Source organism: Ornithodoros turicata, chromosome 1 (genome assembly GCF_037126465.1).
Source record: "Ornithodoros turicata isolate Travis chromosome 1, ASM3712646v1, whole genome shotgun sequence".
Classification (NCBI taxonomy): Eukaryota; Metazoa; Arthropoda; class Arachnida; order Ixodida; family Argasidae; genus Ornithodoros; species Ornithodoros turicata.
Genome location: NC_088201.1, coordinates 115251246 through 115275881, shown reverse-complemented (window position 1 = coordinate 115275881; position 24636 = coordinate 115251246). Strand labels below are relative to the sequence as shown.

Sequence of the window (24636 nt, the reverse complement as noted above, 5' to 3'; positions counted from 1 at the left end):
CAAATGCCGCAAAAAAGTCTTGTTGTCATCATATCCTTCCATCTGCGAAGAGTCAGCTTCTCCGTTTACTTGGTGCTTTAAATGTTTCGATAAACACCTTGCTTCCTCGCTCGCCTGAAAATATAAGCCCTCTGTCTCCAAACGTGTGGTATTACCTTACTTCCACAAAGTGTCTCAAGACTTGTTGGCCGTTGCGAATAAATTTAAAGTCAACCTTGTTTTCAAGAACAGCTTCCGTCTTGACTGCTTCACGTCTTTCGCGAAATCTAACGTTACCTGCAACAGTCACCGGAACAAATTCGTCCCCTGTTCTTCAAACGTTGTTTATCAGATCCCCATAGCTTGTGGTATCTGTTAGATTGGCCAGACAAAGCGTTGCTTAAATGATCGTTTGAAAGAGCATTCATTAAAAGTTAAGAATTAAGCTTCAAACTCCGAAATTGCTAAGCATTTAGAGGAATCCTCAGACTGCTACCCTCTATGGGATCAAACAATTGTAAATGCTTCTGAAGTAGACCCTCACAGAATGTTTTTGAGAGAGACCCTTTGCATGACCTACTGTGGGAACTGTGTCAGTACCCGATCCCCAATCCACACTCTGAGAAAAAAGGGAGTCAAGCTGGAGTTAAGCAGGAGTAAAAGTTTATTTTACTCCCACCGGGTCAAGATAACTCCATTGAAAAGTCCCACGCTCGCGGTTACTCCGTCTTGCTGTTATCGTAACTCCTTCGACCCTTTCTGTACTCCGTCATGAGAGTATAATAAACGAGCAGGATCGGCGGCCAATTTCGCCTGGAAGCGTGCTTCCCCTGCAATGCTCCTTAACAACGCGTTTTCGCGAAAAGCGGTTAGAATTTTTGCAAGTGCGCAAGCAGATTCGGTTACCTCGACGTGTAACTTACTTAATAAAATACGGAGCACACACCTACCTCTAATCTCTGTTGTTCCCCTGGCGAATAAAAAATTATACATGGTAGCCTATGAGAAAGAAACCGAAACTGTGCTCTGTCGTGATTTTCAGTGCAGTGCCTTTTAGCAAGGTGCGCAACCTGTTTCACGATTACTGTGTCGCTGTCTTGCATATGACATAAAGGTTTCGATATTACGCCGACGAGATTTTGTCCCCGTTCCCAGAATTCGGGTTGCCGCCAATCCTGAGAATGGACGAGAATGGCGCGAACCAGGTTTGACTTACTGCAAGTACCTCTGCTCTGGCTGTTCAATGTGAAGCTTATTACTTTCCCTGGGACAGGGTTCAAATTGAAAAAATTCAAATGGGAAGTGTGCAAAGGAGAGTAGACGAAAAGAAAATTCCTTGGCTCAACATAATAGCAGCATTTCGTGTTTGTCTCGTACTTCAAACAATTTTCCCAAAATGTGACCTCTTGTCTGTTCTGTGCATCTGTAGCATGCATGAACCAAGTGGAAGGAAAGTAGGTCATTTGATATGTATACCATACGAGTGAGTTTGAGACCTGTATCTGCTGTCTTGTGATATTTTCCTCACGGTGAGGCTACTAAATAAACCCAAGCAGCACAAAGGACTGGGATTCGGCTGGGAACGTAACGGGGATGATGGGTTCGAGGTGGCCGATATCGCCGTCACGAGCCCGACTGCTTCCCGACTATGTGAGGGGGAAGAATTGAGGGAGAGGGAAACTACATAAAATTATTTCCCGATAGATCCCCGTTCGTGTCCCGGTCAGAATTCTTTCCCGATAGATTCCCGTTTGCGTCCCGGCCAGGATTCTTTCCCGATGGATCCCCGTTAACGTCCCGATCTGCTGTGGTGTACTGGCTAAGTATTTCTTCCCGCTCGTCTCCCGATGTTTATGCAGATTCGGTAACACGTGATCGGATGGTACAGCTCGAGACAAAGTTTCTGAAACACGGGTTTTCTGTATTGGACTTTTCCCAGCCACCTTTGGGAAATGCTTGTTGAGCAGAATCCTTGGGGATTCTGTTCAACAAGTGTTCCCCTTAGGCCGCAGGGGAGGCGTAGAGAAGTGAAATACAAAACACCCGTGTTTCAGAAACTTTTGTCCCAAGCTGTACGAGACAGTGAAGCATCCCTTCAGGAAGGAATTTGGCTGTCTGGTATGAGGTAACTCTTTCAAACATTGGGCTGCAGTTCACTTCATGTGTTGTGTTGTGTTGTGTTGTATGACGGAAAACATGCACACGCAGCACCCTGAACAGAAGTATTAATGGAGCCTCACTGCAAAGCACGCAAGTACAAGATACTCGGGAAGAGTCGGCCACGCCCGAACGAAACGACCGAATCTCCCGAATCGAAAAACTCACGTGAAACGAAACGAAGAGAGCTTTAGCAAGTCGAACTGATCGGACGAAAACCGCTGCACCGAAACCCGCAAAGACTACGCTGGAGCTCCCTGCATTTGGGCTACCGCGACTGCCATCGCCATCATCTTTGTTTTGGTTGTCATTGCTGGGTGCAAATGGCCGGCGTGTGTGTTCTTAATGTTTCTGAGCAACAAGTTTTGCAAAGTTTGGTTCGGAGGGAGTATGGAACGCCGTTTTGTGGTCAACGTGGCCAGAGTGCCTCAAAAGTACTCCTGCCGCATTCTGGTCACTGTTATAAATGTGAATCCCTGCCACCATCAGCAGCTTTTAAGTAGATTCATGGCACATGAGGAACCTGCGATGTACACCATCGCACACAGTCAAGAAAAATGTAGCATTTAACCTTGCTTTCCTTCATTATAACAAACAAAAAAAAAGAAAGAAAGAAAGAACACTAGAGAAAGGGTCGGCAAAACAGTGAGTGTTTTGTTGTTTTTGATTCTATTGATCTCTCACTGTCAGGTTGCACTGCCGATCTGTTCACAATCATAACTAACTAATACCTTAGCTTTGGCCAATCTCATGTTGCAATTTTGCTTCAAACACAACATTCAGGGATTCTTATGAAAACAGCAGCATTTCTGAAAGATCCTGGAACGGCCACAATCTCAAGAGGTAGTACGATTCTACCCGTCGTCATATTTCGTCCGCCAAGCCATTGCGCGGAGATGTTGGCTCCATGCCCATTTCAACACAGGCTCACCCGCGCTCGCTCGCGCGTCGTCGCTTGTCTTCCATGCCACCAGCCAGCGCTGCGCGCTGCCTGTCGCGCATGCGCTGTTCTTGTTGGCTTCGCTTTGGCTGCTGTAACGGTCGTTTCTCGTCGCCGCGTGTAGTTCGCGTAATTGCGAGCGTTCCAGCAAGTCTAAAGCGTTTTAGAGGCTTTGTATTGTTGTTCTCACCTGGTGCTGTCGTTCTTGCAACCCGTCTGATATTGCAACTGTCTGTAAGTGGAAGCGTTTCTTCTAACCGCGAGCAAACCAGTCGGTCTCGTTTGACATGTCAAAGAGTGAAGACGCTACCTTGCATGTGAAGCCAAATCGTTCTTCGCCTTCAGGATTATTGCCGTTTCAGGTGTGTAATTAATATAACTCTGAAGTAATATGTTCGACTGCGCCATGCATTCTCATTGTTCGTTTTACTCTATTTGCAGGGATCTGCGCAACGACAGGGAGATAGAACGCCAAGTGAAGTCGACTGTGTACTTTGTGCAGACGGTATGTCATATGTCTCTACACTGCTCTACATATAGGTGTCCTGCCATCGTATTTTCTGGAACGATATTTCTTGCAGGTTCAGCGTGTATGACGCAGCGGCCTTCAGCAAGAGAAACTCAAGCACCGTGTTCAAATGCAGTGGGGACTCTTGCTGGCCATGACAACGCTTAGAAGTGCTTTTTCGGAAGAAGGACAAGTTGGACCGGAAATGAGGACCTAGGTGTGCTCTTTTGCGCTGTTGTTCACCGTTCGATCATTACCAGTTTTTGTGCCCCCGTGAGTTCAACGCTTAGGTATGTTGATGATAAATGGATATGCGTTAAAAGGTACGTACTCCGGAGTGGTGAATTGTTCTGGTGAAGTGATTCGTTGCTGCTATCTCCTGTTTCGTGAGGGTTCTTGTCGGTACTCATATACCGCAGGCATGAGGGGCTTTCTTTGCAGAACATTTCAGTAAACCAAGACTGCAGCATTTTCAAGATTGCCATAACCAGCATCAATGCAGCTCTCATGTCAACATCAGCATCAAGACAGCTCTGATGTGAGCATCAGCCAGCGCAGCTCTGATGTTAACATCATCAGAGCAGCTGTGATGTTAACATCAGACCTGATGTCGCTTTTTTTTTCAATAGGGATGCTTCTCCTTGACCATGTTTTTTTTTTGCTTATTGACGTTTTTGTGAAGGAACGCTGAATATGCGCACACCATTGACTGTCAGCTCTAGTCCCGGTCAGCTGTCATTTTTTACAGTTTTCGTTGTAGTAATTGCTAGTCATTTGCACCAAAGGCGCTGGATGTGAACTATTTTCTCTTTCCTGGACTTGCATTTCTCCCAGTCGTTGGCTTTGTCATTTTTTCATAATTTAAATTTTCTCTTGGTAACTCTTGAGTTTCGTAATCCCTACGCTGTGCATTTTACCATTTTTGATAAAGCTCATTCCACGTACCGTGCACATACTATTTTGTGCTGAAGTGCAGCAATTGTTTCGTTACGTCTAATGTTACATGCCATTCATTTTTGTGTCTGGGCAGTACTGAAGCGTGAGCAGATAGGCAGACTGCCTATTACTGCATAACTTCGTTTTCTTTGAGGCACCACCACTTGGACAGGCAGACCGCCTCTTGCTGTATACTTTTTCTTTCTTTTGAGACACTGTTGACGTGCGAGTGGTTACGCAGGCAGGCTGCATATTACTGTATACCATTTCCCACCATGCAGCAATTTTACCGTTACGTCTAATATTAATGCTACAAGCCGTTCATTTCTTCCAGGGCCATTGCCGAAGTGCAAGTGGTTAGGCAGACTGCCTACTACTGCATACCTTTTTTGTTTCCTTTCAGAGACCACCTCTTACTGTGTACGTTCCCCCCCCCCCCTTTTGAGACACCATTGAAGGGCCAGTGGTTACGCAGGCAGGCTGGATATTACGGTAGACCATTTCCACCCTTTTCTTTTCAGGCTACATTGGCAATGACAGTAGTTATGCGGACATGCTGCATATTTCTGTATACCCCTCTTTTTTTGTTTTTCATTTCAGACACAATTGGCATGCATTGGATGATGCAGGCAGACTGCTTAGTGTACACCACTCGTCGTTTAGTCTATTGAGGTGCTCCAAGTGTTGTGTCAGTCTATTTCCTCTCCGAAAATAAAATGTTGGGCTCTACACACACTGTTTACACTCAAAATTATTGTAATTATTAAAAATAAGCATATTAATGCCAAAATATGCATGGGGGGGGTAAATATGCATGGGGGGAGCCCCTGCCAGCATTATCGGGGATCCGCTGGGGACCTGCTGGGACCGAATACTTGCTGCCGATGTCGGTCCTTAATCATCCCGGTGTTGCAAACTGGAGGAAGGACCGGTATCGGCTGGTGGCATGCCCCCGACTTTGTAGGATTCTTTCCCGATGCTGGACCGGCTTCGCCCCGGTCCTTTGTGCTGCTTGGGAACGTTCTTTCAAAATTAAAGACTGCGGTGGTGCTTTTGAGTGCACTGTAGGGTCATACTGTGCGTCCTGGAAGAATTTGAGGAAGCTAGTCGTCATTAGAGGTTTATTTTCACCCTGTAATAGACGATATGCATAAATCCCAGATGCCAGTGCAATGCGGTACATCTTGTGAGCCTGTTCGTTCCTTTGGCACCATCCTTCTCTCCCTCATTCCGAACCTGATGCCATCAGGAAGGAGAAGGAAGCGCCAGGGAATGAACAGGCTCCCAAGACACTGCATCGCACTGGCGCCTGGGATTTATGCATATCGTCTATTGGGGGTTAGTTGGACTCCACTATCGGGGTTAACATAACTCCATCATCAGAGCTTACTATACTCCCTCACTGGCATTTCATATACTCCCCCACAAGTGTTTGATAAGCTCCCTCACAGGCTTTTAGTATGCTCTTCCATGGGAGTTAGCCTAACTCCATTGAAGGTGTTTAGTGTACTCCATCACATGGTTTAACCTGAGTCCATCAGAGGTGTTTAATATACTCTGTGACAAGGGTTAACCCAACACCATTGGAGGGGTCCATCATACTCCAGCATATGGATTAACCCAACTCTGTCAGAGGTGTTCAGTATACTCTGTCACAGGTTGAACCCTACACCATGGGGGGTGTTTATTATACTCTGTGACAGGGTTTAGCTCAACTCCCTCAGAGGTGCTTAATATACTCCGCAACAGGGGGTTAACGGAACTCCGCTGTGGGTTTTTAACCTTACTCCCTCTTGTCCTGGAGTTAAGGTAACTCCTCAGAAGCCTAAAATTTTGCACCTGGGAGTTACAGCTTTTTGCCCCGACAAAGGAGTGTTTTTGACTCCCTTTTTTCTCAGAGTGCATGGTCCGGCCTTCAGCAGACTTCTCGTTTTCCCGAACTGACCTCCTATTTTGTCCTCAACTGGTTGTTTCTCTTCCCTCTGTTTGTGTATATATTTCTTGTATGCGAAGCAAAATTTTCAGCTGTTTTTGAGACTTCGTGTTGTGTCTGTCCCTTCGTGTTCCCTAGTCTCGGGTTTTTATATTATGCATCATCTTCACCACACACTTAACTTTTTTACACCCTTTTGACTGTAAGGTGGATGTACCATAACTTTGATCCCTGTACGGGCCGACTATTCCGGACCCTTCCCGGCCCGGCCCGGGCGCATCAAAAAATGGTCTGCCGCGGCCCGAGCACGCACTTTCATGTTTTTATGCGGCCCGGCCCGGCCCGGCCCGATGTCCCAGTGCATAGAGCTCGGCCCAGCCCAGCCCGGTGACTGAGCGAATAGAGCATGGACCGGACGGGCCCGGTGACTCAGCGCGTAGATCCCGGCCTAGTATTTCCAGCCGTGACGTACGCGTTTCAAGCGCTTATCACACAAACTTATAGGAAGAGAAAACACGGCCACATACAAGAACTGTCGGTTTAACACCACAACAGCACGAGACCAAATTAAATCCAGGATGCACGCTGGCAAGCGCGTTATCGTTACACTACCAAGGTTTTGTGGATGTAAAGGGTGCTGTCGATAAACTCCTCCCAATCCTTACCCCTCTTACCAAGCTTTGCGAACGCGTTTGTGAAATACGTGAGGAGTCAGGAGCAATGTAAAGTGGGTTTGAGAATGTTATAGAGGGTCGAACCATACGCATAATGGCAATGGCCATTGCTTGTTTTTGCAAATACTGTGCACAGGAATGACGCAAGCACGTGGAATTAGCTGCGTGACCCGATCGAGCCTGACTCTCAGAAGCATGTTTGTCGTCCCGGCCCAGCCCGCCGTGCTGGCGTCTTCTGTCGGTCCAGGTCCGGCCCGGTCCGCGATCTTAGCATATTCTGTCGGCCCGGGCCCGCCCCGGCCCGGAGCACACAGCTAATAACAAGCCCGGGCCGGGTTGGGGGCCAGGGCCCGTGCAGGGCTCTACCATAACTGACGCCCCTTTCAGTGCAAAAATTTAGGTTTAGGTTCAGGCTGTATTTCACAACACCTTCAAAATCTTACACTTAAAGGGGTGTGAGTTGTGGCACACCCACATTACCTCTGAAAGGGTGTAACATCTACTTAACGGGCGGTGTGTGGTCGACACTGGGAATTGGACGGTACCCTAACTGATTCAAGTTTTGGTGTAAATCAACATATTCTTCGTCTCATATGCCCCACATCTGCTTCTTGGTTCTTCATCGTCCTCTAGTCTTCATCTTCTACGTCTCCAGGCTTTGTTCACGGTTTGTAGCCTTGGACATTGCATTGCTACCACCCAAGCTGAATTCTGCTTCCTCGGCCTCCAGATCCGAAAAAGACGGTTGGTTTCGTCCATTTGTGGCCATCTTCAACCCTCGGACCTACCTTGGCAAAGGATGGAGAAGCTTCTGACGTCACACAGAACTTTTGTGAGTGAGCAGTTCAAAGGACAACGAAAGCGAAATTTGTCCATTGCAAAAAAGGGTCCGAACAAGGTGCAAATACTACGTAGAATTATGGTGCCACTAGTATTTTGCGAATACGTTGTACGGATGGGTATATTTTTGACGATTGCCGCCCACCCAACACGATCGCCCATGGAGCGCTGCTGCTGCCGCAAAGCATTGCGGGAAAATCTGAGGAGCGCGTGACGACAAATTTCTCTCGAGCTCCATGTGCGGCTGCCCGGTGAACGGGATAAACACGGCGAATTCCGAATAACGCCTGAAGATGTTCGATTCGGAGATCTCGTGGAAGTCTGAAGGCGATATATCCTATGAGAGATGTGTTCGTACATGCTTCTTCGTCTCCCATTTTTCCCCGTAGCATGAATCAGACGTACGCCGAAACGCCAAGCGCAGGTAAAGATTTGTGCCTTCCGTTTTTGTGAAAATACAGAAAGGACCGCTCCTTCTTTCAGCCTGATGTACTTCGTTGACAAGCCAGGGCTAATGAGCACCTCTGGATTTATTTTGAACCATTCCTCAACAATATGTCTGCGGACTACTTGTCTTGTTTCACCTGTCTGCAAGTAGGCATGGACGGATTCGCGGCGACAATAAGATTCCTGTCTTTCGGAAACAATTGAAATATGACAGTCATCATAAAAGTCAGACATCGGCGGAATTTGAACTTCGCATCGCTCGATTGCCAGTCGAGCTCCAATGGCCAATACGGCCACGGAAACAACCACAGACTGGTAGAGCGTGTTTGTTCCGAAACATATCCTGGCCGCAAGCAATATCCTAGCAATGTAAGCAGCAACACTATATCACATTCCTTCGAATGGATTTTGGGGGCCAACCTCGGTAGTGTTGTTTTTGTAATAAACGTCAGTCGATGTTTGATAGGAGACGGTTTGAGTTGGTAGGGTTGGTAAAGTTGGACGGTTGATGTTCGGTAGCAGAATAAGGTTTGACGCTATGTTTGTGCTGTCTATCCGTGCGTCGTTCGTGCAAGGAACACTATGTCCTCGCGTTGCTGACAGGAAGTCGGCAACATGCTGTAGCATAGCCAGGAAAGATTTCACAAGCATGTAAAATTTTTCTTGTCGCGAAAATCAACTTCCGATCGCAAAACAACCCTGAAATGAAAGTCAGGAAGCCCAAGAGGAGAGATAACGTGCGTCACTTCCGTGGTCTGCTACGGCGGCGCGGCAACGCTCACCAGGGGCTCAGACTGCTCAGTGGCCGAATTTTACATCGCGATTGTGGCGGCATTTCAACTAATATACATAAATCGAAGTCGAATTCCGGATTCTTTTGATACACATCGCAATATGAGGCAAACAGCTTCGCAGCTTATTTTCGCTTTTGTTGTCCTTTAGGTTCCATCCGCGGATACCTTAGGGGCACTGCTTTGGGGCCAAACTTTCGTCATACGGTGGAGTTTGCTTAGTGGACCGCCCTATGCAATTCTGCCTTCTCTTACAAGTTTGCTGCCTTGAGATGCATGCTTCCATGTTTGCTGCCCTCCGTGCGCCTGCACATCAGCCAAGTCCCGAAAAAAGCGCCGCCCTCTTGCTTTGTAAAGCCAACCTGTGCTCCCGTGTCTGCCCGCACAACTGCGATCCTGTCAAAGGGCCCTAAGGTGTGTTTGAACTTGACTCCTTCCCGTTTAGATGTAGCTGCTTGCATTTATAAGGTCTCTCTGTCATAACTGATCCCTCCTTATCCTCGTCGTGCATTACTCATGCGGTACACCATATTTCGCACATATTGAGTTCCAGAAACCGTCGTTTAAACCGTAATATCTCTCCTGATAAGTAAGTGCGTAATGAATTGTCTGAGAATAACTTATGTCTGTCGCAAACTAACAAGTCTCCAAAATTCGCTGTTCTGCTCAAGGATCACAATGTGGACATGCCGCTTAGAGTCGTAATCAAGGAAAATCAAACCTGGCAAAAAATTGTTTCGACTTTTTTGCGAAAGGGGTTTTCTTCTATATATGTCCCTAGCGTGTTAACTTTGAAACATTCTGAACAACTTATTTCGGATTTATTTCCTTTATATCCTCTCTGTCTTCAAATTGTGTCGTTGTAAGAAGGTTCGTAGATGATCTCGTTTTCCTTTCTCCCAATGAGAGTGTTATTGATCGATTTAGGAGTGTAATTTTGTCCGCGGCCCCGTTGCTTGTATTCTGTATTGAGTTCCCCACTGTTGGCGTGTTTTAGTTTCCTGATATCAAGCTTTTGTTACAACACGCTCTTTGTTGGCTTTACTGCAAATGCCTACTGCCTTACACAATGCCTTACTGCAAATCACAAGCTAAACCCATTTTGCCCGCTTCAAGTTGCCACTTAAAACTGTGAAACGGGGTTTGATCACAAGTATCCTATTAAATGCCGTAAAAAATATTGTTTCATCATATCGTTCCCTCTGCGGAGAGTCAGCTTCTCCGTTTGAATGATGCTGGTTACCCTAAACACATGTTACTTGGTGCTTTAAATGTTTTGTTAAACACCTCGCTTCCTCGCTCGCCTGAAACTAAGCACTCTGTCTCCAAACGTGTGGTATTACTTTACATCAACAAAGTATCTCGCAACTTGTTGGCCGTTGCGAAGAAATTTCAAGTCAACCTTGTTATCAAGAACAACTTCCGTCTTGATCGCCTCACGCCTTTCGCCAAACCTCAGCCTCACAAAGCGTAGCTTAAATGATCGTTTTAGAGAGTGTTCATTAAAAGCAAAAACCAAAGCTTCAAACTCCGAAATTGCTAAGCATTTTGAGGAATGCTCAGACTGCTTCCTGGAATGAAACAATTGTAAAGGCTTCTGAAGTGGACCCTCACAGAAGGCTGTTGAGAGAGACACTTTGCATAACCTCTTGTGAGAACTGTGTCAGCAACCCATCCGTAATCCTCGGTCCGGCCTTGCGCAGACTTCTCGTTCTCCCGAACTGACCTCCTATTTTGTTCCTAAAATTCTCAGCTGCGTTTGAGACTTAGCGTGGCGTATGTCCCTTCGTGTTCGCTAGTCTCGGGGTTTTACATTATGCATCATCTTCACTAGCTCGCTTGCTTCCTAGCCATTTTTTCACTCGGATTATGTTCCGTTTTGGGACACTGCAGAAGGTTGATGAAATTTTGGCTGGAGGATTTTTTTACACCCCACGCATGATGCAGTGATACACTGGTACACTATGTGTAAAGTTTTGGACGTGAAAGATTGACAATCGTGATACACGCTCTGAAAGCCACAGTAACCCTTGTCATGTTCATACTGAAATTCCGTTTTAACCGGCATTTCAAAAAACAGGGACGTGTACTAATGCATGGTGATTCGAATTTTTCTAGCGCATAGACCATAGTGCTGCAATGGTGTACATTCAGAGTATTTGGAAAATGAATCAGATACCTAAGCCAATTCTTGACATCAAATTATGCAAGCTGAAGAACGTCTTCTCCTTTACCTGATAACATGTATTCGCGTCGTTTGCCAAGGAAATATCGCGTTATGTGTCGCGAACATCTTACGAGAGGTAGTGGGAGGTGACACCCTGTTCAGACAGAAAGTCGCATCCGGTAGGAGCACTCTGTCTCTTTTACACCTTCGTCGTACAAGCAAACATTTTCACTTACAATTTCAGAACAGGGCTTATACGCTACATTATGTCGCTGCTCCTCCTTTCCAGCCTTTTCGTGATGCCACAAGCTTTGTATTGAAGTGTATAAACACTACTACACAAAGCTGACGCTGAAATTTTACTTTTACATTTAATATATAATCAGAGTGGATCAGCAGGGCTAGATACCATCGCACCAAAAGGTAAAAACAAAAGCACGTGCGAGCAGAAGCGACTCTTTCTATTGGCTGAAGTGAGCGCACCGCTGAAGAGGGTGCATTCTCAACGCAGCAGCTCTGAGTTCTCGCTCCATCCTCAGCAGTGATTTGTACTTTGTTTTCATCGACGCTACTGCAGAGAAGCAAGTTTCGCAATGTACATCATGTCCAAGAGAGAAAAAGAACTTCAATGGCGTTGGTGCTTAGGAACAGGTACTCTCCTACCAAACCCGTTCACATTTTGGAAGGTTGCTTAAGAAGAACCGACAGCCCCAAACATGTTCAAGTGCGAGCCATTCGCGAACGTTGCTGAACCTGCGGCGACCTTCCTTGGGCTGGGTGTCACTATGTGTTAGAATGTGAGCTGCCCTTATGCTGGCATTCCATGTAGAGACTGCACTCTAAGAAAAAAGGAGTAAAATCGGGAGTAATTGCAGCTTCTACTCCCCTAGTGTGCAATTGCTCCCCGTTTTAGTCCCCTAACCCGACATTTAGTCCCGCCATTTACTCCCCAGGACTGCAAATTGTCACTGAACTTCGCGAATGGTCTCCTGAATGCAACAGTCTACGAAAGTATGTGCCCTTGGTCAATTTGAACGGCATCAGGCTGTATAACTCAGCCAACTCGGCCAAGCTCTGTAGGTACAGGTTGAGCATATGTTTGTAATTTGATCGTGCTCTCCCAGCCGAGGACAGCTCTTTCGCTCTACTTGGAGCTCGTCAGCCCTGCGTAGGGAAGTGACACGATCTTGGGTCGGCGCTAACAGTGCGTCTCAGCGAGACGTGAATGTTCCACGGTGAACACGCCACCTGTGGAGGCCTTTTTTCCTTTGTATATGTATTTGCTGGCTTGAACTGCGGCCTCCACAGGTGGCACCGTCACCGTGGAACATTGATGCCTCGCCCAGGCACACTGTTAGCGCCGACCCAAGATTGTGTCACTTACCTGCGCCGGGCTGAAGAGCTCCAAGAAGAGCGAAACAGCTGTCGTCGGCTGGGAGTGCACGATCAAATTACAAACATATGCTCAAGGTGCAGCTACAGAGCTTCTGCTATTTTTGATTTGTATATGTACTTGCTGGCTTGCACTGCGACCTCCACCAGTGGCGCCGTCACCGTGGAACATTGATGCCTCGCCGAGGCACACTGTTAGCGCCGACCCAAGATTGTGTAACTCAGGCCATGTAGCTCAGTCGGTAATGTGCTGGCTTGGTGAGCTCAAGATCTCGGGTTCGATCCCGGCCGAGGGCGGTAGCAATGTGGGGGAGGTAAACATTGCTTCCAGCACCGTGTGTCGGATATTTCCCGCGCACGTCAAAAGAACCCCAGGTGGTCCAAATTATCCGCAATCCTACACGGCGGCACGTGCCACATGTCGCCCTACTGCTCTGACAAACCTTACGTGTAAGATCACGGTACCATTATTAAAATTGTGTCACTTCCCTGCGCCGGGCTAAAGAGCTCCAAGTAGAGCGAAACAGCTGTCCTCGGCTGGGAGTGCACAAACATATGCTCAACGTGCAGCTACAGAGCTTCGACTGTTTTTCATTTGTATATGTACTGGCTGGCTTGCACTGCGGCCTCCACAGGTGGCGCCGTCACCGTGGAACATTGATGCCTCGCCGAGGCACACTGTTAGAGCCGACCCAAGATTGTGTCACTTCCCTGCGCCGGGCTGTACAGCTCCAAGTAGAGCGAAAGAGGTGTCCTCGTCTGGGAGTGCACGATCAAATTACGAACATATGCTAAACGTGCAGCTACAGAACTTCGGCTGTTTTTCATTTGGGTATGTACTTGCTGGCTTGCACTGCGGCCTCCACAGCTGGCGCCGTCACCGTGGAACATTGATGCCTTGCCGAGGCACACTGTTAGCGCCGACCCAATATTGTTTCACTTCCTTGCGCCGGGTTGAAGAGCTCCAAGTAGAGCGAAACGGCTGTCCTCGGCTGGGAGTGCACGATCAAATTACAAACATATTTATACAGGGTGTTTCATTTAACTCGAACCCCACCCTTAAAAAATAACGGTTCATTGCATCACAACGAAACCAACTGCACAGCATTCATAGTAGCCCAAAGTGTTTCAGAGTTTTTTGTTTTGTTTTTGTAGCGCAATTAGCTAATTAATTAGTAGGAATTAATTTTCTAACTTTCGAATTACGAGGATTACAACGAAGATATCATGTGTGAAGCTGTAGGCGCTGCCATGAGAAAACGAATCCAGTGGTTTTCATCTCTCTGGCTCGAACGACTTCTTTTTTCCCGGGTCTCCAGAAATGTGCCCGGACTTCCGAAACTTGGACGAAGCATGTTTCTGTCGCGCAAAAAGAGCGCTGGATCGCAGCGCCCTCTCACGTCCACTTGACGAACATGGAGATATGCGATGCATTCCACCTACACTCTTATCTATCACTCTTGCATGGTGTCGTATCTGCTTGACGATCAGAAAGCACAGTGACGATGACAACGCGGCGCTTTGTCTTTTTATTGTTTGTTTGATTTCCTCCTCTTTTTTCTGATTTCTCCGTGAAGCAACTGAAAGTACGCGACAGGGAAGGGTTACCTTTCAGCCGCAGCACCTTCACTTTCGTCTCAGTACGCACACTCTTTGTTGAATGCTCTGCGGGTCAAATAATGCCCTATTTCAACGAAGAAAGAGCCGACATGGTGCTTGCCCTAGGTGGTACATAGCGCAGGCAGTGAAGATTTTTCAGATGTGGCATTCCGGCAGGAGACCTAGACCTGCGATGATTGTTCGTTAACACGAGACGCTAAACGAATTTGGCAAGTTTTCCCAAAAGCGTCGTAGGTCATCGATACCTTCAGACGACGTTCGAACCAACATCCTGGCGTCCTTTGAGGCACACTTTCTAGCCAGCCTCCGCGAGGCCAGCAGTCAGATTGGCGTTCCGTTGCGACGGTGTGGAGGGTAGCAAAAGAGGCCTGCCTCCATCATTACCACGTTCAACTACATCAACAATTGCAGCAAAAAGACTTCGAAACCAGGTTGCACTAAGCGACTCTCATTGGGGCCGTCTTCCTTGATGGGACGCGGACCGCGGACAGGTACCTAACGAGGTTCTTCAGGGCCCCGTGGAAGAGTTCTGCACCAACCTCCCACTACACTCTAAATCTGGCACCCGATATGTACCGCATGAAAGAAGACCCGCACCTGGGCCAAGTGGTACACATGAGGTGCAGTCCTCAACCAGCAGGTACAGTTCGCGATCACTGCAAATTTCAAGCGGTACAAGGGCTCTGAGACCCTTTCGTACCGGCTAGGTACCTTTTAAGCGCGGCCTATAGCAGCTGTACCTCATGTGTACCGCGTGTTTCCGGCGCATGAGTACGAACGCCTTCTCGCGATCTCCATGCGCTGCAAAAATATTTCGCGTGATTCCGAATACTAGACAATAAATTATCTTATGCAGCAGTGCCGTAATAAATCAGCACTATCATTCCATCAAAGAAGTGCAATAACTAGAACTCGTGACCGTGAGGGATCGCTCGTCTGGGAAGAATGTGTTTCTTGCAACCGCTGGCAAATCAGTTTGTTTTGAAACGTCGGGGAGCGAGGACGAGTCTGCTCTGTCTTTGAAGAAACTCGTTCGACGCTTTCAAGATTGGAGTCATTTAAGGTGCATATTATCTCTATGAAGTAATTATTCGTCCGCACGACGCATTTTCGTTCATCTTCGCTCTGATTCCCAGTGGTCCTGATCGCCGGCAGGCTGGACACAACGACTGAGGGACGGAGACAACCAACTTTGCGCTTCATGCACGAACGTTGATGCGTGATTTAGAGAAGCCTAGATTGCACTTTATACCTGGATTACACAAGCAAGTAGGCATGTTTTTCAGGCAAGCTATTTCGGTTGTTAGATTTTTTTACATTGTATTTTCTCCTAGGTTACGTCCAGGCGATGTCGTAAATGGGTGAGTCAATCATCATCCTGTGGTTGGTTTACGTTCTGCGGAAGGAACGGAAGTTGGGGAAGAACAGCAATCCAAAGGTGTGGAAGAGATAAAGAAGCGTGACTACGGAGCAGCTGCAATGGTGAAGGAGAGATGAAGTGGTCAGCGTTCATCCATGTACGTTTTGCCCCGTGTGTTCGGCGTTTGTGCATCATGACAATGCACGCTCGCGATGGACAAGCATCACTCCTGAAATGGATGTAGTTTTCGAATAAAGGTATTTGTTTGTGATATTTATCGTACAGCGTAGCTTCCTGGGGCTGTTAATATATCGTAGAAGAGGGGAACCACCCCGACGGGTAGGCCTAAATCGCTGCGCGATATACGTTACATGTACCGCATGTGAGGGCGCGTGTACCTCTTAAATTTAACAGGTACATTTTAAAAAAATGTACCTCTTGGCCAAGCGGTACTTAACCGTTACATATGCGTTACCTGGTTTAGAGTGTAGCGCTGGTATAATATGGTCAGTTGTGGTTTCAGCACGATGGCGCTCCCGCACACAGCTACAGCCCAGCTCGCGCCTATCTTGACCACGCATTTCCTAACCAGTGAGTGGGAAGGTTCGGACCACTGCAATGGCCTTCCAGGTCCTCGGACCTTACGCCTTTGGATTTCTTTTCGTTGGGATATGTGAAGGACCGCGTGTACGTCGAGGACACGACTATGCCTGATGCCCTCAAGGTGATGGTCACTCAAGTTTGCTGTTAAATTCCAAAGGACATGTTGCGGAGGGCGATCGAGAACACACTCAGGAGATGCCGATTTGGTATGACGACGCAAGGCGACCTCTTCGAGCACCTGCTCTGAATGTCCATAATATTGTTTCTGTTACGTTGGAGTACATGTGCGAAATGCAGTCTCACGTTGCTCTATCTTAAAATAAGTTGCCATTAAAATATGTTACATCAAAAACAGGCGGTTACTTTTATCCTGCTCTTGTCTGTTTTCCCCGTGCCGCACTTAGGTGATGCACAATGAAGTAAACACGACGCAAAAGGCAAAAGGACGGAGGAACAGACAGGACCTCCGTCCCTTTGTCTTTTGTGTCGTGTTTACTTCATTATGGATTCGCACAAACTAGCACGAAGCACGAACTAGCCGAATTGCTCGTCGTGCTTAGGGAAAGCATCATACCCGCTGGCTCTTCGCTGGAATAACGCATTGCTTGTGCCACAAATCATTCTACAAAGAGTGGCCGTAAGTGAGTAAATACGTAAACATTAAAAGATAGTCTGAACAAATGCCACCCGCGACAGCTCGCGTGCTTTCAGTTGCTTCACGGCGAAAGAAGAAAAAAAAAGAGGAGAGAATCAAACAAACAATAAAAAGACAAAGCGCCGCGTTGTCATCGTCACTGTGCCCTCTGATCGTCGAGCAGATAGGGCACAATGCAAGGGTGATAGATAAGAGTGTAGGTTTAATGGATCGCATATCTCCCTGTTCGTCAAGTGGACGTGGGAGGGCGCAGCAATCGGGCGCTCTTTTGGCGTGTCGGAAACATGCTCCGTCCAAGTTTCGGAAGTCCGGGCGCATTTCTGGAGACCCGGGAGAAACAAGTCGGTAGAGCTAGAGAGATGAAAACCAACTGGATTCGTTTTCTGACGCCAACGCCTACAACTCCACAGTTCACATCTTCTTTGTAATCCTCGTAATTACAAAGTTAGAAAATTAATTTCCACTAAGTAATTAGTTCATTGCGGTAAAAGAAATACTCTGAAGCACTTTGGGCTACTAGGGCGGGGAGGGGGGGGATCATATTATGTAGTTGGTGTCGTTCTGATGGAATGAGCCGATATTTTTTTAAAGGTGGGGTTCGAGTTAAATGAAACACCCTGTATATATATATATATATATACAAAGGAAAAATAGCCAAATTTCTGTGCCTGCACGTTGAGCATATGTTTACAATTTGAACGTGCGCTCCCAACTGAGGACAGCTGTTTAGCTCAACTCGGAGCTCGTCAGCCCGGCGCAGGGAAGTGACACGATCTTGGGTCGGCGCTACAAGTACGTGTCGGCGAGACGTCAATGTTCCACGGTGACGGTGCCACCTGTGGAGGACGCAGTGCCAGCCATCAAGTACATATACAAAGGAAAAATAGCCGAAGATCTGTGCCTGCGCAGTTGAGAATATATTTACAATTTAATCGTCCACTTCCAGCCCAGGACAGCTGTTTCGCTCTACTCGGAGCTCGTCAGCCCGGCACAGGGAAGTGACAGGGTAAATATAAATGGTAGCGAAGTTTCCAGTGGCCACCACGTCTTCAAGGGCGGCCATGATAAAGACCGTCAGCAACATCCATCCGTTGCGGGGCTAACTACAAATTCCGTCATAATGACGTCATCTGGTAGGTCGCCATGACGCATAGCGCGGGCCGGGCGCTCGCGCTGCGTGTTCGTTCTATCGCGATGTCGAGCCGCGGAATATCACAATCGCTGTTGAAAGGAAATCCAAGAGCAAAAACTCAAACAATTTGTAAACAGAGAAGAATCAACACTAGCGACATGCGTGCAACCAGGTGGGGGCTTGCTTTTTTTTTATCACAGGTAAATTCGCCATGCCGTTGTAAATAGTATAAATACCCACATGAGGCAATTGATGTTCTGAGGCTGGAACACAGTGACTTTTCAGTGACTTCCATCTTTCATCATAAATACCCACGACAGAATAATGTGCAAAATAACCAGTATGACAGTCTATGCTACACAGGAATGAAAGAATTACAAGATATTATATGTAATCTACTTTACAACTGAAAGCTCTGGATAGACAACAGAACCATGCGTATCCTTTTGCATGGAAAGAAAACTTCTGGTTACATCACAACAACGTGCAGAAATTACGAACTTATGGCGAATTCGGGTGGTCATTTCGGAGCAACTTTTTTTGCCAGATCTCGAGCAGTCATGTTCGCTTGGTCAAAACGAAGCAAATCTTGCATGTTCGCGTGGCGCTTTCCGAGCGCTCGGAATTTGCTAGCTAGCACTTTTTTTGCCCGGTCTCAAAACGATCGAGCAGCAGATTGCTCAACTGAATCCGGTGTCGTCACATCCGCACTGCAACGGTGGCGAGTGCCCTCATTGGCCCGCATGTTGAAATCACGTGGTTTAGCAGACGACAGAACGCCAAGACTTGCGACCGCGACGCCCCTAGCGTGATCCAAGTACCTAAAACCGCTAGATTCCTAGCAATGATGTTCGGGCGGCAACGGTCACGTGATCCAGCTCGGTCGCCGACCTAGCGATTTCCGAGCGCTCGGCCGTTTTGCTACGAAATGACCACCCGAATTCGCTATTAGTCTCGCTTCCGGCTGCACTGCGTTCTGACGTAACGTACTACTTCGTACTTCCTCATTCCTTTGTTGTCAAACCAGAACAGTCGTACCCTCAGAAAAAAGTGAAATAGATCATCATACACCGATGAAGAACACAACACTGTCCAACACTTGTTGTGTGTGTCCAACACTGCACACAGCTTGGACCTGACCCCTTGGGAGGTAAGGAATGTCATGACGTTGACTTTGAAGGCTTCCTCGCACGCACCCACAAACGTCGCAAAGGCAGGAAGAGGAATCGACTGCTCCAAAGTCAGTACTGTACACATTCTTGACACTCAAATAAAGCAATAGCTGGCTACTGTCCCGAAATGCGACATTCCTCCGAGGAATGTCCCATGTTAGGCTTGGTGGTTTGAAATTGAAAAGACGACGATGAAGAAGAAAACGGCCATGAACAGTCACAAAGTGCAAACGTCAATGTACGGCAAACTCGTAGCTAACAACACGGAGAGGGACAGGAACCGGGAGTGTACTCGGCTCTGTATATAATCTTACGTATTACTGGCAGACCGCGCAAATTGCTATATTAAAACCATGCATTTTGCATTAGTACACACATTATTCGCGCCACACAGATTTGCTACCACACATTGCTAACACAGATTTCGTATTTTTTCCCGCCTTCGCTACCATTTGTATTTACCTTGGAAGTGACACAATCTGGGATCAGCGCTAACAGTGCTTCTCGGCGAGACGGCAATGTTCCACGGTGACGGCGCCACATGTGGAGGCCGCAGTGCCAGCCAGGCAAGTATATATATAAAGGAAAAATAGCCGAAGCTGTGTGGCTGCACGCTGAGCATATGTTTACAATTTGACCGTGCACTCCCAGTATATATATATATGAGCGAAAGGGAAGGGGACACGGCGACGGGAGGCGCGACGCGACGCGACGCGGACTACGAGGAAGTATCCTTCAACGCCTCAAATCCGTCTCTGTGTGCCCTTCACTTTCGCTCATATTCCACGTCGCGGCTGTTTGATTTTTCATCTTCTGCAATATATATACATACATATATATATATATAACTGAAATGAAAATTGAAACACAAACTACGAAGGTACGGGAAGTAAGAAAAAAGGGGATAATTTATTTACATTTAAGATACTTGGAATGCTAAAAGGGTTGTCGACGTTTCGACAGTGGCACTGTCTTCTTTAGGACTAAAAGTTCTGACGAAGACAGTGCCACTGTCGAAACGTCGACAACCCTTTTAGCATTCCAAGTATCTTAAATGTAAATAAATTATCCCCTTTTTTCTTACTTCCCGTACCTTCGTAGTCTGTGTTTCAATTTTCATTTCAGCTACATATATTCGCGGTCGTCCGAACCCCATTCACCAAGTATATATATATATATATATATATATATCTTGAACATTAACTCGAGCTTTTCAAGCATCGATATAGCGAGATTCCTTGTAAAAATGTCGATATATCGATACGTCATCGATATATCGGTATATTTCGAAAGGAGTGTCGATATATCGATGTTTGAAAAACCGTCACGCCGTTATTTGAACAATTGAACAAACTTGCCCTTGCCCCTTGTCTTATTTACTTCCATGCGTACTACCGTTGACGAATCTGCTGAAGACGCCGACACAGCAATGTGCATAACGAGGACCAAAAAGTGCAAGTCCTCGATTATCCTAGATTGGGGAATGATTAGTGCAAGAAATTAGGTAAGTGCAGGAGATGTCGCCCTCTTCGGATCCGCAGCGGCTTGACTGCCTCCTGCTTTTTTGTTCCCAGAGGAGTCTATGTTTGCGAATACGGAGCCACGCCAGCAACAGAATATCCTCGGTTGCTACGTACTGCCGTGTACGTTGCGCTGCGTTCTGCACATTCCAATGCGTCGTTTGGCACAAGCCGTCAGGTTTGGTTGATAAAGCCGTTGACCGGCTCATTTTTTCATGTCGTATCCGCGCGCAGAAGCCGCCGAATTACTGGACTTTCTACCAGCATGCATATCGATGTCTACACCGGCATAATATCCATATGCATATCGATGTGTATATCGATATTTATTTTAAAAGTATCGGTAACATCGCAGGCACAAAATATCGATAATATCGATAAGAATATTGACATCGCCTCATCCCTACGATGGCCGCGTGTACGTCAAAACATCACAGTAAACTTATTCTTATTTATGTTAAGCCAGTGTATGTCTGCACCCTTCATCATGTCTTGTGGCTTTTGGTGAATCTTCAACCTACTCTAAGTTTACCATTCGTAAACATATGATGGAATATCAGTATGAACGCATTGTAATACCAAACTGCGATACCAGCACCAGTACGATACCAGTACAAGTACCAGTTCTACTATGCTGTAAATGCTTGTAATGAAAACATAATGAAAATCAACTATTGAAATTTGTCGCGTAAGGTTATCCTACATCTCGTGCTCAAAGTGGTGTGTTAGCACTCACCTTTCGGACAAAAACCATGCGACTTGTCATATACGAGGTTAATGAGAGAGACGGTTACCAATTTAAGTACTTACTGCCACGCACGTACGAATTCAGCCCTCTCAAAACATTGCAGCCATGGCCATTTGAGTACACCAGCTGGTAACCGCGAACACATCTCGCTGTAAAGACCAAAATTCCAGCATGTGTTTATGCACACATGTGCATAAACTAACAACACAAAGCAGTCGATCGCGACACGTCTATGGCTTAAGGTTTTGTAGAGAACGGATCAATTTGTTGGAAGCTTTTTCTTCAGTGAATAGGAGGCAACTCCGTAGAAATGTAACGTCACGTTTGGAGGGTGATGTAGCTCTGCAACTCTCATTGGCGGAAGGCATATATTACCAAATCGTGTGTTCCATAATCACTTCAAATTACAGCCACCTAGGACTGCACAAAGTGATTTGTCACGACAGAGCAGATTGTATGTGTATGTTTGCATGAGATGTATAACAATATAGTTACCAATTTCTGTGAACCTTTTAGAACCGTATTGTGCTGTTGCTTTATAAAAAAATCATCCCGGGAACAGACCCGTAGAGGATACTGCCCTGACGACCGTTTTACAGCTTGTCCATTCAATAACACGACCCACCCGGGTTCGGACCGCGTTACTAAGGGGACAGCGTTGTTGAGACGTTGAAGGAACGTGATGTGCGATTTTAACACTATTAGGCATTAATCAAACGGCTCCTGTTATCAATCAGATCACTCAAAGGTGGTACTTTCTTAAGCAATGAATCAATAAACGAATGAATGGACCAATTAATCAAAATGCGGCGTTTTCCTTTTTACTACCTGTATCCAAAACTGACTACTCTTTGCACAAGTTTATTTGCAGTCACCCAGTCTTGTAGCAGTCATTTCATTTCATCTCATTGAAGGTGTTACTTGCTCCGATTTTCGCGTTATTTAGGCGTTAATCTAAGGGCGGTGATTTATCAATCAAATCACACAAAAGTATGTGCTTTATGTGAATGATGGCAGTTGAAGAAAATGCAACAGAAGTGAGACCGCCGTCATTCATCTGTCAGGGCCAGCTCTCACTTGGCGATGCCCGACGCGACGTCGTGACCGGGTGGCGGAAGTAGAGGCGCACTTCCGCCGCCCCGTAGAGCACACGATTTTCATGTTTCCATCACAGTGGCATTCGGTCACCCAAAAGCAGACGAATAATCAGGAGGCGTGGCCTTTCTGTGTCTCCTTATTGGTCGCCAGTATGTCATTCTCGACAGCCCTCGCCCACGTCGTGGAAGAAGTGTCATGGTATTTTTATTTTTTTATTTTTTGCTCGACTTCTTTCCTTTTCCAACGCCGGAAATGCGCGTCTATTTCCGCGGCAACTGAGAGCTCAACGGAAGAATGAAACTTGCCGTTACGAAGCATCTGTTGTGTTTGTTATGCTTGTTGCGAGGCTTCTGTGCTTAATTGTCCCATCCACACCACTATTACTGCGCTTCACTAAATGATTGATCAAAAAGTGCTGTTTTATTATGTATGTCAAAAGCTGAATAATCGGGACCATGTTTACTTACATTTCCTGGTTTCTTCAACATTTATCAACTCGTATATGCCGCTTCCGACTATCAAGTCTGTTGCTGTTATAGTGCGCACGCTTGGAGGTACGCTGTGAATATGGTACAGTTGACACACAATGTAGTAAAGTTACGAACTAATCAACTAATATCTAACTTACAAATTCCCTGTGCTGCTATTGCGATATCCCATTTCAGCTTGTAACTGAGGACTCCTTTCGTTTCTACGGATTGGTGTGATGTAGACGCATTCCATACCGTGATATTGTGCCTCTATCCAGGTTCTCTCCATCACCTAAAACGTTTTGTGTACCTGGAGTACCTGAAAAAAAAAAAGAAGATGACCGTTGTGGACATGTTCTTTACCCCTCCAAAAAAAGCGGGGATCCATGGGACGAAGTACACAAGCATTACGCCGAAGTCAAGACCGTTAGACAGCTTGTACGCCACCGTTCCGGAACGAGGGAGCTGCGGATTCGTGAGGTACACAGCAGGTACTGCACGCAGTACAGTATGAACACAACTTGTACCTCATACCTTCAGGTATCCCGCACCGCAAAAACCCACTTTGATTATACTTATCAGTTACTCTACAAATTAAAATTTTTGCGGATATGGCAAGTTTGAATAAAATAAGGTCTCGGTTTCGTTGTCCACGCCAGGAACGCGTCATGACTGTCGGGGCTACCAGAGTTAGTTCAGAGAGACTGTCATATTTTAGCTATATGAGCTATGTATAGCTCCCATATTAAAGCTAACTATGTTTCGCACAGTTTTGAAGCGGTGGTTTGTTTTATTATTACTTCAGTATCCTATACCATTCAAAGTTCCGCTCGCTTAGGCGCGAAGATCATTTCTTCGTCTCGTCACGAAACAGCCGTCGCCACTGATGTCACCCGAAAGATGTGCAATGCATGTTAAAATTGCAACAGGCGTTTCAACGGTGCTCTATCGGATGGCTTGTCCGTCTATAGGAACCGAGTCAAGGCGTTTCTCCTCGAACGAAGCGCCACCTCGCGAAGCACTTGTCAACGGCGGAAGGACAGCGGTTCACGTGTAACATTTCCGCTCGCGGTTCCTTTGCATTGCTCTCGCCGTGCAAACAGCTAAATACCAAAAGCGTCAACTGCTACATGGTTGGGCCGAATGTGATTGAGAGAAGCTCATATTGGGCAAAATTTTATCGTGTTCTGTGGAAAAGTTAGCAGCAAGAGAGGGAGCAGTTACGCGGCTCCAACTCGTTCTGTGTGTGACATGGTTACATCGTATTTCTTCGCATCATTTACTGTGATTAGAGAGCCAAGCTGTTTCACCCCTTAAGAAAACTTTAGAAAACCAGCTGCTTAGCTTAGAAGCTTTCGAAAGAAGCTTTAAAACAGCAGAAAACAGAAAAAACTTTCAAACAGCTTAGAAGGGTTAGCTGCTTTAGAAAACCAACAAACATTTCGTTTCTAATGCGAAGTGTGAGAAGCAGAGGCACCCTGCCTAAACCCTTTG

At 46.5% G+C, this 24636-nt stretch overlaps 1 long non-coding RNA gene across 3 annotated transcripts; it reads left to right on the top strand.

The window, feature by feature from the left end:
- Window positions 1-658: 658 nt before the first annotated feature.
- On the top strand, window positions 659-5251 carry LOC135378554 (uncharacterized). 3 transcript variants are annotated; one of them, XR_010418461.1, is made up of 4 exons: window positions 659-3438; window positions 3518-3581; window positions 3658-5012; window positions 5121-5251. It is a non-coding gene; the product is annotated as an uncharacterized LOC135378554 (long non-coding RNA). The 3 variants fall into 3 exon arrangements; XR_010418462.1 differs by having other exon boundaries at window positions 670-3438; window positions 3658-4122; window positions 4924-5251; XR_010418460.1 differs by having other exon boundaries at window positions 984-3438; window positions 3658-5251.
- The last annotated feature ends 19385 nt before the right edge of the window (window positions 5252-24636 follow it).